This window comes from Myxine glutinosa, chromosome 1, assembly GCF_964187855.1.
Source record: "Myxine glutinosa chromosome 1, kmMyxGlut1.1, whole genome shotgun sequence".
Lineage (NCBI taxonomy): Eukaryota > Metazoa > Chordata > Myxini > Myxiniformes > Myxinidae > Myxine > Myxine glutinosa.
This window is the reverse complement of record NC_136261.1, coordinates 172,895,109-172,910,926: the sequence shown is the minus strand read 5'-3', so window position 1 is coordinate 172,910,926 and position 15,818 is coordinate 172,895,109. Positions and strand designations below refer to the sequence as shown.

General features: G+C 41.9%; 2 protein-coding genes across 2 annotated transcripts in view; one reads left to right on the top strand and one right to left on the bottom strand.

Moving 5' to 3' along the window:
* LOC137431304 (HORMA domain-containing protein 1) overlaps window positions 1-15,818 on the bottom strand; it is a 182,176-nt gene that overhangs the window by 158,848 nt on the left and 7,510 nt on the right. The gene's annotated exons all lie outside the window — the stretch shown is intronic.
* Window positions 6,818-15,818, top strand: part of GSR (glutathione-disulfide reductase) — a 112,517-nt gene continuing 103,516 nt past the window's right edge. The window contains exon 1 of the mRNA XM_078780225.1: window positions 6,818-7,009. The gene's annotated coding sequence lies outside the window, so the exon portion shown is untranslated. The remainder of the gene's footprint in view (window positions 7,010-15,818) is intronic.

Here is a 15,818-nt window from a genome sequence, read left to right as displayed (position 1 = left end):
AAGGAGGTTATGTTTTCACCCCTGTCTGGTTGTCTGTGAGCAGGATATCTCAAAAAATTGTGGACGGATTTGGACAAAATATGGTGGACAGGTTGGACGTGTGACAAGGACAAATTGATTAGATTTTGGTGAAAATCTGGATACGAGAATTTTTAAGTGATTCTTCACCATTGAGGGGCCATAACAATATATACCGGGGTATTTCAAAAAGCTATGGACAAGTTATAACAAAACTTGGTGGATGAGTTAAGAACAAGCCAGTTAGGTTTGGTTCAAGTGAGAAGATCCGTCCTATCAGTGGGATCCAAAACGTAAACTGTTCAGCCTGGCAGTGGTATGCGCTCTACTGACTACCGTTATAATTTAACATATGATTAATGCAAGCTTCCTATGATAAGAAATTATCAAGATGGAATCGAAGGTATTTATACACAGAAACTTCGATTTAATCAGTCTCATTCGGTATATAAGTGCAGATTATCAGGTGAATTCGGTTTTGTATAAAATACATTGACTATTTTCGAGGGATGGAGCAGTTTGAGATTAAAAATGAATTTTGATTGAATAAAAATCACATTATGGTTTGTGTTCAACATCGAGATTACAGTATTTCTCGGAGGAATGTGAGCTCAGCATGAAACCTCATGAATGGATAATGCAGGCCATGAGGAAGCTGCTTATTAATGAGGGGAAAACGAGAGTACACAGTACAGGACATTTCAGTACACCGTTTAAACTACAAAGTCGAGGCTCAATTTTGTTGTCACACCTCCCTCATGTCATGTTTACAGAAACCTTTTTTTTTTCTTCTTTTTTTGTATACAAGATCGAGGCTCGTGAAAGAGCTAACATTAATCACACAAAAAGTCAAACCGACATACAAAACACAAAAAATAAGGGGAGCGGCAGACAAGATGGGGAGAGAGGGGGAAGGACACAAACACAACAACATTTTTCACGATGACCTCGTTTGGATAAGATGTCAAACTTGTCTTTGTGTTCAACTGTACAGATATGCCCTCAATCAAGTAATAGTAAATCTACTATAAATGGATGAAGTGTGTGTGTCATACCTTTTGTGTCGAATAATTACGTAGTTACCTCCGCCACCGAAGTTCGATGGAGGTTATGTTTTCACCCCTGTCTGTCTGTCTGTGAACAAGATATCTCAAAACGTTGTGCACGGATTCGGAAGAAATTTGGCAGAGTTGTAGCGTATGTGACAAGGAAGAAATTATTAGATTTTGGTGAAGATCCGGATTCGGATCCGGCTACTAGAATTTTTTAAGTGATTCTTCACCGTTGTGAGAAGGGACCAAAAACGATACATAGCAGGATATCTCAAAAGATTGTGGACGGATTTGGACGAAACTTGGTGGAGAGGTTGGGTGTGTGACAAGGATGAATCATTTCGATTTTGGTGAAGATCTGAATATGGATTCGGATATCAGAATTATTTAATTTTTAAGTCATTCTTCACCATTGAGAGATCGGGCCAAAAACGATATAATATATGACATGATGTTTAAAAACGTTATGGACAAGTTATGATAAAACTTGGTGGACGAGTTGATTAAGTGACAAGAACAAGCCGATTAGATTTTGATTCAGTTCTGGATCCAGATCAGGCCTATCAGTGGGATACGAATCACACTGTTCAGCCTTGTGTGTTCCAGGTATACTCTCTACCAAGTGCCGTTTATATAGTCTATTAATTAATTACATATTACGTACTATTGAAATGCACCTTTAAATTCTTTGGACTGCTTCCCACTTCGACCTTTGAAGACCCCTTAGATCCTTAGTACCCAAAGGCTCCAAAAGACCACAAAGACCCAAAAGTTCCCGAGGACCCAGAAGACCCAAATGACCCAAAAGTCCCCAAGCACCCAAAAGACCCAAAAGTTTGCGAGGACCCAAAAGACCCAAAAGTTTGCGAGGACCCAGAAGACCCAAAAGTCCCTGAGGGCCCAAAAGTTCTTGAGGACCTAAAAGACCCAAAAGTCACCGAGGATCCAAAAGAACGAAAGGTTCCTCAGGACCCAAAGACCCAAAAAGTCCATGAGGACCAATATGACCCAAAAGTCCTCGAGGACCCAAAAGTCCCCAAGGACCCAAAAGACCCCCGAGTCCGGCAGGCTGGTATGTTGCAAGATGAATGAAAATGTGTTCCAAAGGACCCAATGCCCCCCCCCCCTCCCCTCCCCTAGTATTGTCATAATGTTTTCACAACCAGTGTTTTCGATTTCTTGGATGGCATCAGAATTTATGGATAATACATTGTCAGTGAAATTGAACATCTTATAAACAGTAAAAGATCATCTGGTAATGAGCAGTGTAAAAATACTTCGTTAAGGACGAGAACGCCACTCAGTAGAGCGCATACTCCCGCCGTGGGTGGCCGCTGCTGAGCCCTATCTTCCAATGGTAAAAAAAATCCTTCAAAAAAATCCTGGATCCGGAATAATATCCTGAGCTTCACCAAAAACTAATCAATTCTTCCTTCATCCCACCAACTTTCATCCAAATCCATTTCAGAACTTTTCCAGATGTCTTGTTCACAAACACACGAACACACGAACACACACACGGACGGACACGATCAATGCATTACTCCCTGGCAGGAGTAAAAATGCATGTCTAATACATCAGAAGGGATTGGCAGGAAGTTGGCAGGCAGGATAGATCAGAGGCTGCATATACACAGGGGTGCTGAAAGTGGGGCAGGAGTAAAAATGAAGGGGGCCTGACACTTAGTATTGCCCCAGGGCCCATTTACAGGTCCCTCGGTGGCCCCGGTATACACTGAGTCGAGTTAAGCTGTCAACGCACTCCCACCTACCATATCTGGTAGCACTGGATCACCCCAGGAATGATGCCAACTAGTTGCTTTGTGCTCCATTTGCATGATGTTGCTATGAGTTGAATGACACACAGTGATACAAAGGAACTATGGTACAGAAGGAAGCCATTCAGCCCATCATGCCTGTGCTGCACCAACCCCAATATCCATCACCCACCCACAAACAGGCTACCTACAAGTCCTGCCAATATCTTCATACCCTTCATGTATCTCCAATGTATCCAGGTACCGATCTAATTCGAATTTAAACCAATTACCAAAATTTAAACCAAAGTTTGCCCTCCACTGCCTCTACCTTTCCAGAGAGACCAGACCATTCCATGCATTAACTACTCTTTGACTGAAAGACACTTACCCTACTACCTCCTCTTCTTTGTCTCGGGTTATGGGTAAGTCTTGATATCCCCGAAATCAATGACTTTTGCCATACCTCTATAAATACCCAACACTTTGCGATACATGAAATTTTTCTTTGCAGTGTACTGTATCTCATAATAATTTCACAACACTTTATTTTATGGTGTTTATAATTACTAGGGCATGCCCGTACTATATATATATCTAAAATTATATCCCCCCCCCCCCCCCCTCTATTTACATGAAATGGTTTGGTCCAAAGCGAACGGCTTGCGAGTACGGTGACAATCCCCCCCCTCTATTTACATGAAATGGTTTGGTCCAAAGCGAACGGCTTGCGAGTACGGTGACAATCCCCCCCCTCTATTTACATGAAATGGTTTGGTCCAAAGCGAACGGCTTGCGGAGTTTGGTAAAGAAATCGCCATCGCGTGCACAAACGCGCAGGAAAGCGAATGAATCGCAAATTAGTTTTAATTAGTTTTAAAACATAGTTTAACGGCAACATAGTTTTCCAACGTGAAATAAATGAATACGCTCTCAAATGTGCCGTCCGAGGCAGAGTCTGTTCGCCACGTTCGGCACACGTGATAGCTCGCTGCTCTCTGATTGGTTGAATCGTTTTTTGGACATAGCTCGGTAACTACTTGTCCGATTAATATGAAACCTTGAAAAGGCACATCCTCGGGTCCCCAGCAATATACCTGGCAAGTTTAAAGTATATCGGACCCGTGGTTGTCGAGAAACAGCGGTCACAGACATACATACATACATACATACATACATACACACAGAGATTACTGGAATTATAGATAGATAATATCATAGTACCAGCATGCGCAAATCAACGACGACAGCAGGCAGGGATGAAGGGGGTGCTTGGACCTACAGTCACGTGAAAAAGTAAGGACACCCCATGTAAATTTTTGACTTTTTCAACATGTACAGCTATTTGATCTTCATTTCAACAATATTGATAGATAAAGGTGATATAATATAACAAATATCATGAAACATTTACATTTTGTAGTCCATTGTATAATTTAAATAAACAAATGCAAATTTCGCATGTGGAAAAAGTAAGTACACCCTTGGCTCTAATAGGTGGTATTGCCACCTTTGGCAGAAACAACCTCAAGTAGGCGTTTCTTATAACTGTCTACCAGTCTCTGACATCGACTGGGAGAAATTTTTGCCCACTCCTCCATGCAGAATTATTTCAGCTGTGTGATGTTTGAGGGGTTTCTTGCATGCACAGCTCCATTCAAATCCCCCCACAACATCTCGATGGGATTTAGATCCAGGCTTTGACTTGGCCATTCCAGAACCCTCCATTTCTTTCTTTTCAGCCATTCCTTGGTGGATTTACTGGTATGTTTAGGGTCATTGTCATGTTGCAAGGTCCACCTTCGGTTGAGGTTCAACTTTCCGACAGATGGCCTCACATTATCCTCAAGCACCCCCTGGTACAATGAAGAATTCATAGTGGATTCTATGATGGTGAGCTGCCCAGGCCCTGATGCAGCAAAGCTGCCCCAAACCATAATATTTCCACCACCATGCTTTACAGTTGGTATCAGGTTCTTGTGGTCAAATGCTGTCTTTGGTTTTCTCCAAACATGTCTTCTGGTACTGTGGCCAAAAAGCTCTACCTTTGACTCATCTGTCCAGAGCACATTGTTCCAGAAGTGCTGGTCTTTGCCTCGGTGTTCATTGGCAAACTTTAGTCTTGCCTTGATGTTCTTTCTGGACAGCAAAGGTTTCCTCCTGGCACACCTCCCATGTAGATCAAATTTGTGCAGCCTCTTTCTAATGGTAGACTCGTGCACTTTGACATCAACAGGGGCAAGAGCTACCTGTAGGTCCCGTGATGACAATCTGGGGTTCTTAGAGACTTCTTTCAGCATCTTGTGGTCTGCTCTCGGGCTGAACTTGCTGGGGCGGCCTGGCCTGAACAAGTTGGCAGTTGTTTGGAATCTTCTCCACTTGTAGATGATCTTCCGGACAGTCGAATGATTGATTTCAAATTGTTTGGACATCTTTTTAAATCCCTTCCCAGACTCGTAGGCATCTATAACCTTCTTTCTGAAGGCCTCAGAGAGCTCTTTTAATCTAGGCATGGTGACGCCGCACACTTCAACAACAAAGAGCAAACCGAACTAAATGTCTGAGGTTTAAATAAGACAGGTTCCTCCAAGATCCTCTCTAACGATGTTCTAATCATTTGCACCTGAGCTGGTGGACCTGATTCTAATTTTAGGTATTTGAAGTAATGATAAATGTAGGGGTGTACTTACTTTTTCCACATGTGAAATTTGCATTTATGTTTATTTAAATTATACAATGGACTACAAAATGTAAATGTTTCATGATAGTTGTTGTATTATATCACCTTTATCTATCAATATTGTTGAAATAAAGATCAAATAGCTGTATGTTGAAATATGTTGAAAAAGTCAAAACTTTACATGGGGTGTACTTACTTTTCACGTGACTGTATGGAGAGTTTGGTGAAGACATTTGACAATGTTGTAATGTATTGCTCACTCTGTGCTCAATAATTGCTTGCCGGTGCTGGAAAAAAAGTTCTTAACTAGAATAACATTTGGTATGTTGCAAACGTTCTTGCGGTAAGACATAGTATCTGCAAACTTGACATTGCATAAAATGTTTTAAAGCAAGTCTAGCTGCCAGTCTTGGTACTTTCAAGGAGAAAGAGGGTGAAGAAAGATGCAATGCCCACTCTTATCCTCACACTCTTGACAAATAAATGGGTCATTATCTTAAAATGCAAGTTCAACAGAGTCTTCATACACAAGGCCAATGCATCCAATAAATCGAGATGTCCATCGTTTCATCATCATATTAATGATAAAATAAATAGCCCCGTGGGAGACTGACGGTTATTTCACCCAAAGTTTCTGAGAAGATTTTAAAATAAATTTTGTGAATTTGAGGCGAAGCCCCCCTTTTCAGCCTCTTACAGGGGGCGGATCTGAATGGAAAGCACAAACCCATGAGACCTTAATGTTCTGATGCATAATACCAAATTTGGTACATATCGGTCATGTTGTTTGTGAGGAAAATTGTGTTGTGGTTTTGGTAAACCACTTAGAAGTAATGGCAACGACCTTACAGGTCGCTTAGAATAGTTATTTCATAGCAGGCCATTATCTTAGCCCCTTCCCCTTTTTTCAGGTTAGTATATCTTTATGTGTTGGGGAAGGAAAGACAGGCCCTCCACTTATAAGTGATATTAGCCAGGCAGATGCACCAAGATTGCATCCACAGTTTGATTCAAAGTCTTGAAGGACAGAAGACAGACCAAACGCCTCAAGAGTGGATGCCAGCAACAACATTTTCTGGACCGGAAACTTTTCAAATGTACCAAACAGGGCCTGAGGAACTTTGGGGGAGCTTGTGGGGGGCAAAGTGACGGGCTCCACCAATCGGGAGCCAGGACACCCTCAAACAACAGCCCCGCCCACCTGCCAGGCCCTGACAAAAGGCCTTGCACATGTATTTTCTCTCTCTCGCTCTCTCTCGCTCTCTCTCTCTCTCTCGCCACCTGCTGGCCATTTGTATGCTGATTGTACTGTCATGGCGTCTGCTTGTGGAGCCCTGTGATATGAGTGCCCTGTGTTGTTGCTCCCTTCCCCCCCCCCCCCCCCCCCCCCCCCGTTCACCCCTTTGTGTCCCTGTGGCTGTTTGGCTGTTTGTAGTGTTTTCCCATTGATTCCCATATATGTTGAGACGGAGAGAGAGCCGGAGAGCACAGGGTGATTGCTGGTAAGGGTTTGTCGTTTTTGGGCGTCGCCCTATCGGTGTTTGCTCTCTCATCTTAAACCTCTATTTTCCTTTTTTTCCTTTCGTTTATCTTTCCTTCAGTTTGTTTTGTTGCCTCCCTTTCCCGAAGTTAGGGAAATCGGAGCGGTCTGTTTACTTCCCATCCCCGGAGTTCGGGTAGAGAAGATTATATTATATATTCACTCTCCCCGAGTCGGGGAGGGGTTGTAAGTGCAGCTGTTCCAGCATGACAGCTGCACTATCTCGATTTACGGCTTTTCAGAGCCTGACCCGTAAGAACGGGTTCTTTTGTGTACCTCCGGAATGTGAGGTTAGTGTCGAGGACGTTGTCCTCGCGACCGGTCGTGTTGTCGGGATCGACAAGGTTGTTGCCACTTCGCGGATGAACAAGCGGATCGTTATTTTTTGTCCGACGCGGATTGTGTCCCACAAATTGTCGAACAGGGTTAGACAATCGATCCAGGTTTATTTGTTATGGTTTCCGCACTCGACAGCCCAGCAATAAAAGTCGTGATATCCAATTGCCCCCCATTTGTATCCGACGATGTATTAATGAAAGAGTCATCCCGATATGGTACCATCGTGTCTCGTATCTCCATGATTCTCTTCGGGTCACGGAACAACGATTTAAGACACGTGGTCTCATTCCGGCGGCAGGTGTTTATGATTTTAAAAGATTCCCAGAAGGATTTAAACCTTATCGTAAAATTAAAGCATCAACAGAATGAATATACAGTTTACGTGTCCACCAACGTTTTAAAATGTTTTGGTTGCGGACAATTTGGGCATGTTAAGCATGACTGTCCCCGAAAAGAGAATTCTCCACAAGTACAACCTCCCCTCCGAACCGGGAATAAGCAAGCCTCCCACCTTCCCACCACCGATCCAAACCCTTCCACCACCGACCCAAGCCCTCCCACCACCGAATCAAGCCTTCCCACCACCGACCCAAGCCTTCCCACCACCGACCCAAGCCTTCCCACCACCGACCCAAGCCTTCCCACCACCGACCCAAGCCTTCCCGCCACCGACCCAAGCCTTCCTACCACCGACCCAATCCCTCCCACCACCGACCCAAGCCCTCCCACCACCGACCCAAGCCTTCCCACCACCGACCCAAGCCTTCCCACCACCAACCCAAGCCTTCCCGCCACCGACCCAAGCCTTCCCACCACCGACCCAAGTCCTCCCATCACCGACCCAAGCCCTCCCACCACCGACCCAAGCCTTCCTACCACCGACCCAAGCCCTCCCACCACCGACCCAAGCCCTCCCACCACCGACCCAAGCCCTCCCACCACCGACCCAAGCCTTCCTACCACCGACCCAAGCCTTCCCACCACCGACCCAAGCCTTCCTACCACCGACCTAAGCCCTCCCACCACCGACCCAAGCCCTCCCACCACCGACCCAAGCCTTCCTACCACCGACCCAAGCCCTCCCACCACCGACCCAAGCCTTCCCACCACCGACCCAAACGTTCCTATTACTGATCCAAGTCCTTCTACCACCGACCCAAGCCTTCCTACCACCGAACCAAGCATCCCTGCCATACCCCCTCCCCTCCCCTTGAAACGGGGCCCCCTCCCTCTACTGCAGGAACTAATTGCAGCCATCTCTTGTCAACAATAGACCTCACCCGCTAGGCGACATCGTTAAATCACAGCTTGCTTCCTGCGACAACTGATCCTATCTCTCTCTCCGAGGTAGTCGATGGAAATCCTCCCCCGATGATTACGTCCTCCCTCCCCCCCCCCCCCCCCCATCCCCCCAATCCCCTGCAATCTCTTCCCACTAACCAGGACGAGTTTCAATTAGTCTGCCCAAAAGGAAAAAGACATTTGCAAACAACAGATGAAAACGGTCATCTCTTTAAAAAACCAAGAACTGAAAACCGACAGCCCCTCCCCCTGCCCCAGATTTGTCCATCGTCACAGAACATCGTTTCTCTGTATTGGAGGACATAGATGTGGATGGATTCTCGCCCTTGTCTACTGACCTAGAAACTGATATGGTTGAACCGCAAAATTAGTACCTCCCCCTCCCCTCACCCCCCCCTCCCCTCCCCTGAAGATGGCTCATTTCTCTGCCTCCCCATCCCCTCCCTCTATGGACTATGCCCCATCCGATAATGTGGAGGGATGTGATGACGGTGAGGAACTAAATGATGAAAACCAGTATGACACATCATCTGAGCCATCTGATATAGATGACTCTGTTGGTGAATGTGGCGGCCTTAAGGAAGAAGGAACCCCTCCAATCCCTCCCTGTGAGATAAAAAGGTTTCTTCAGGGCACATTCCGAAAAAGGAATGTTGTTATAGGAACCTTTTTTCCGGAGCTACCTGATTTTATACATTCCGCTGGATTGATGGTAAAATGGCCCCATGTTTTCAATTTCAATTCCTCCCAACATCACCGGTTAAAGAAGTGTATACAAAAAGCTAAGAATGAACTGCTATCAAAAAATTGAGTGGTGGTCACTCCTCCTTGTGTTTGTAATGAGTTTTTCGATTTGTAGCTTGAATATTAACGGAGGATGTAGCTCTGTCCGTAAAGTTCAAGTAAGAAATTTTTTATTACAGAAGAAAGTTGACATTGCCCTTTTGCAAGAGACCCATGCCAACGACTGCTGTGTCGCAGAGTGGTGTAGGCTCTTCCCTGGCCTTTACTTTTTTGGTAACAGTGAATCCCGTAAAGGCGGTAAAGCAATAATTCTTAGCCCCTCCTTTTCGCCTTCATTGCTTAAATTTAACGAAATACAAAAGGGATCTCCAGCATCCCTAGAATTCCACTACTGTGGAAAATTTTATACTATTTTTAATATCTGTGCCCCAAGTATGCCTGTAGCTCGGCGAGATTTTTAAAATAACCTTGGGACACACCTAACTTCCCTCGACAGCCAAAATGCCCTAAAAGACCAAGACACTCATGTTTGTATTGGTGGAGATTTTAATGGCACCCTCCAATCCCAACGAGACAGGAACAGTGCAGAGCCCCATCCTGCCCCACAACCCCCCTCACCAAATTTTAAAAACAAATGAATTTCACAGATATATGGCGGGTACAGCACCCATCAATCAGGCAATACACATGGTGTCGATGCATTCAGAATAATATTGTACTTGCTCGCTTGGACAAGTTGTATGTTAATGAACAACCCTTGAGAATAACCCTTTCGAATAACCCTTTAGAATCACCCTTTAGAATAACCCTTCAGAATCAACCTTCAAAATAACCCTTTAGAATCAACCTTTAGAATCACCCTTGAGAATAACCCTTCAAAATAACCCTTTAGAATCACCCTTTAGAATAACCCTTCAGAATCAACCTTCAGAATCAACCCTCAGAATCAACCTTCAGAATCAACCTTTAGTTTACAATAACCCTTTAGTTTAGAATAACCCTTTAGTTTAGAATAACCCTTCAGAATCAACCTTCAGAATAAATCTTTAGAATCACCCTTTAGAATAACCCTTCAGAATCAACCTTCAGAATCACCCTTTAGAACAAGCCTTTAGAATAACCCTTCAGAATCACCCTTTAGAATAACCCTTCAGAATCACCCTTTAGAATAAGCCTTTAGAATAACCCTTTAGAATCACCCTTTAGTTTAGAATAACCCTTCAGAATAACCCTTTAGTTTAGAATCACCCTTTAGAATCACCCTTGAGAATAACCCTTCAAAATAACCCTTTAGAATCACCCTTTAGAATAACCCTTCAGAATCAACCTTCAGAATCAACCTTCAGAATCAACCTTTAGTTTACAATAACCCTTTAGTTTAGAATAACCCTTTAGTTTAGAATAACCCTTCAGAATCACCCTTTAGAATAACCCTTCAGAATCACCCTTTAGAATCACCCTTTAGAATAACCCTTCAGAATCACCCTTTAGAATAAGCCTTTAGAATAACCCTTCAGAATCACCCTTTAGAATAAGCCTTTAGAATAACCCTTCAGAATCACCCTTTAGAATCAACCTTTAGAATAAGCCTTTAGAATAACCCTTCAGAATCACCCTTTAGAATAAGCCTTTAGAATAACCCTTCAGAATCACCCTTCAGAATCACCCTTTAGAATAAGCCTTTAGAATAACCCTTCAGAATCACCCTTCAGAATCACCCTTTAGAATAACCCTTCAGAATCACTCTTTAGAATCACCCTTTAGAATAACCCTTCAGAATCACCCTTTAGAATAAGCCTTTAGAATAACCCTTCAGAATCACCCTTTAGAATAAGCCTTTAGAATAACCCTTCAGAATCACCCTTTAGAATAACCCTTCAGAATCACCCTTTAGAATCACCCTTCAGAATCAACCTTTAGAATAACCTTTTGGAATCACCCTTTAGAATAAGCCTTTAGAATAAGCCTTTAGAATAACCCTTCAGAATCACCCTTTAGAATAAGCCTTTAGAATAACCCTTCAGAATCACCCTTTAGAATCACCCTTTAGAATAACCCTTCAGAATCACCCTTTAGAATAAGCCTTTAGAATAACCCTTCAGAATCACCCTTTAGAATAAGCCTTTAGAATAACCCTTCAGAATCAACCTTCAGAATCACCCTTTAAAATAACCCTTCAGAATCACCCTTTAGAATCACCCTTCAGAATCAACCTTTAGAATAACCCTTTAGAATAACCCTTCAGAATCAACCTTCAGAATCAACCTTTAGAATAACCCTTTGGAATAACCCTTCAGAATCAACCTTCAGAATCAACCTTTAGAATCACCCTTTAGAATAACCCTTCAGAATAACCCTTCAGAATCAACCTTCAGAATCAACCTTTAGTTTACAATAACCCTTTAGTTTAGAATAACCCTTTAGTTTAGAATAACCCTTCAGAATCAACCTTCAGAATCAATCTTTAGAATCACCCTTTAGAATAACCCTTCAGAATCAACCTTCAGAATCAACCTTCAGGATCACCCTTTAGAATCACCCTTTAGAATCACCCTTTGGAATAACCCTTTTGAATAACCCTTTGGAATCGCCCTTTAGAATAACCCTTCAGAATAACCCTTTGGAATCACCCTTTAGAATAACCCTTTAGAATAACCCTTCAGAATCAACCTTCAGAATCACCCTTTAGAACAAGCCTTTCTAATAACCCTTCAGAATCACCCTTTAGAATAACCCTTCAGAATCACCCTTTAGAATAACCCTTCAGAATCAACCTTCAGAATCACCCTTCAGAATCAACCTTCAGAATCACCCTTTAGAACAAGCCTTTAGAATCACCCTTCAGAATCACCCTTTAGAATAACCCTTCAGAATCACCCTTTAGAATAAGCCTTTAGAATAACCCTTCAGAATCACCCTTTAGAATAACCCTTCAGAATCACCCTTTAGAATAAGCCTTTAGAATAACCCTTCAGAATCAACCTTCAGAATAACCCTTCAGAATCACCCTTTAGAATAACCCTTCAGAATCAACCTTCAGAATCAACCTTCAGAATCACCCTTTAGAACAAGCCTTTAGAATAACCCTTCAGAATCACCCTTCAGAATCACCCTTTAGAATAACCCTTCAGAATCACCCTTTAGAATCACCCTTTAGAATAACCCTTCAGAATCACCCTTTAGAATAAGCCTTTAGAATAACCCTTCAGAATCACCCTTTAGAATAAGCCTTTAGAATAACCCTTCAGAATCACCCTTTAGAATCAACCTTTAGAATAAGCCTTTAGAATAACCCTTCAGAATCACCCTTTAGAATAAGCCTTTAGAATAACCCTTCAGAATCACCCTTCAGAATCACCCTTTAGAATAAGCCTTTAGAATAACCCTTCAGAATCACCCTTCAGAATCACCCTTTAGAATAACCCTTCAGAATCACCCTTTAGAATCACCCTTTAGAATAACCCTTCAGAATCACCCTTTAGAATAAGCCTTTAGAATAACCCTTCAGAATCACCCTTTAGAATAAGCCTTTAGAATAACCCTTCAGAATCACCCTTTAGAATAACCCTTCAGAATCACCCTTTAGAATCACCCTTCAGAATCAACCTTTAGAATAACCCTTTGGAATCACCCTTTAGAATAAGCCTTTAGAATAAGCCTTTAGAATAACCCTTCAGAATCACCCTTTAGAATAAGCCTTTAGAATAACCCTTCAGAATCACCCTTTAGAATCACCCTTTAGAATAACCCTTCAGAATCACCCTTTAGAATAAGCCTTTAGAATAACCCTTCAGAATCACCCTTTAGAATAAGCCTTTAGAATAACCCTTCAGAATCAACCTTCAGAATCACCCTTTAAAATAACCCTTCAGAATCACCCTTTAGAATCACCCTTCAGAATCAACCTTCAGAATAACCCTTTAGAATAACCCTTCAGAATCAACCTTCAGAATCAACCTTTAGAATAACCCTTTGGAATAACCCTTCAGAATCAACCTTCAGAATCAAACTTTAGAATCACCCTTTAGAATAACCCTTCAGAATAACCCTTCAGAATCAACCTTCAGAATCAACCTTTAGAATCACCCTTTAGAAATACCCTTCAGAAACAACCTTTAGAATCAACCTACAGAATAACCCTTCAGAATCAACCTTCAGAATCAACCTTCAGAATAACCCTTCAGAATAACCCTTCAGAATCAACCTTCAGAATCAACCTTTAGAATAACCCTTTGGAATAACCCTTCAGAATCAACCTTCAGAATCAACCTTTAGAATCACCCTTTAGAATAACCCTTCAGAATAACCCTTCAGAATCAACCTTCAGAATCAACCTTTAGAATCACCCTTTAGAATAACCCTTCAGAATAACCCTTTAGAATCACCCTTTAGAATCACCCTTCAGAATCAACCTTCAGAATCACCCTTTAGAATAACCCTTTAGAATAACCCTTCAGAATCAACCTTCAGAATCACCCTTTAGAATCACCCTTTAGAATAACCCTTTAGAATAAACCTTTAGAATCACCCTTTAGAATAACCCTTCAGAATCAACCTTCAGAATCACCCTTTAGAAGCACCCTTTAGAATCACCCTTCAGAATCACCCTTTAGAATCACCCTTTAGAATCAACCTTTAGAATCACCCTTTAGAATCACCCTTTAGAATAACCCTTCAGAATCAACCTTCAGAATCAACCTTCAGAATCACCCTTTAGAATCACCCTTTGGAATAACCCTTTTGAATAACCCTTTGGAATCGCCCTTTCGAATAACCCTTTAGAATAACCCTTTGGAATCACCCTTTAGAATAACCCTTTAGAATAACCCTTTAGAATAACCCTTTAGAATCACCCTTCAGAATAACCCTTTGGAATAACCCTTCAGAATAACCCTTTAGTTTAGAATAACCCTTTAGAATAACCCTTTAGAATAACCCTTTAGAATCACCCTTTAGAATAACCCTTTAGAATCACCCTTCAGAATAACCCTTTGGAATAACCCTTCAGAATAACCCTTCAGAATAACCCTTTAGTTTAGAATAACCTTTTAGAATCACCCTTCAGAATAACCCTTTGGAATAACCCTTCAGAATAACCCTTTAGTTTAGAATAACACTTTGGAATAACCCTTTGGAATCACCCTTTAGAATAACCCTTTAGAATCACCCTTTAGTTAAGAATAACCCTTCAGAATAACCCTTTAGTTTAGAATAACCCTTCAGAGTAACCCTTTAGAATCACCCTTTAGAATCACCCTTCAGGATAACCCTTTGGAATCACCCTTTAGAATCACCCTTTAGAATAACCCTTTAGTTTAGAATAACCCTTCAGAGTAACCCTTTAGTATCACCCTTTAGAATCACCCTTTAGAATCACCCTTTAGAATCACCCTTTAGAATCACCCTTTGGAATCACCCTTTAGAATAACCCTTTAGAATCACCCTTTAGTTTCGAATAACCCTTCAGAATAACCCTTTAGTTTAGAATAACCCTTTAGAGTAACCCTTTAGAATCACCCTTTAGAATCACCCTTTAGAATCACCCTTCAGAATAACCCTTTGGAATCAAAGTTTAGAATAACCCTTTAGAATCACCCTTTAGAATAACCCTTTAGAATCACCCTTTAGAATCACCCTTTAGAATCACCCTTTAGAATAACCCTTTGGAATCACCCTTTAGAATAAGCCTTTAGAATAAGCCTTTAGAATAACCCTTCAGAATCACCCTTTAGAATAAGCCTTTAGAATAACCCTTCAGAATCACCCTTTAGAATCACCCTTTAGAATAACCCTTCAGAATCACCCTTTAGAATAAGCCTTTAGAATAACCCTTCAGAATCACCCTTTAGAATAAGCCTTTAGAATAACCCTTCAGAATCAACCTTCAGAATCACCCTTTAAAATAACCCTTCAGAATCACCCTTTAGAATCACCCTTCAGAATCAACCTTTAGAATAACCCTTTAGAATAACCCTTCAGAATCAACCTTCAGAATCAACCTTTAGAATAACCCTTTGGAATAACCCTTCAGAATCAACCTTCAGAATCAACCTTTAGAATCACCCTTTAGAATAACCCTTCAGAATAACCCTTCAGAATCAACCTTCAGAATCAACCTTTAGTTTACAATAACCCTTTAGTTTAGAATAACCCTTTAGTTTAGAATAACCCTTCAGAATCAACCTTCAGAATCAATCTTTAGAATCACCCTTTAGAATAACCCTTCAGAATCAACCTTCAGAATCAACCTTCAGGATCACCCTTTAGAATCACCCTTTAGAATCACCCTTTGGAATAACCCTTTTGAATAACCCTTTGGAATCGCCCTTTAGAATAACCCTTCAGAATAACCCTTTGGAATCACCCTTTAGAATAACCCTTTAGAA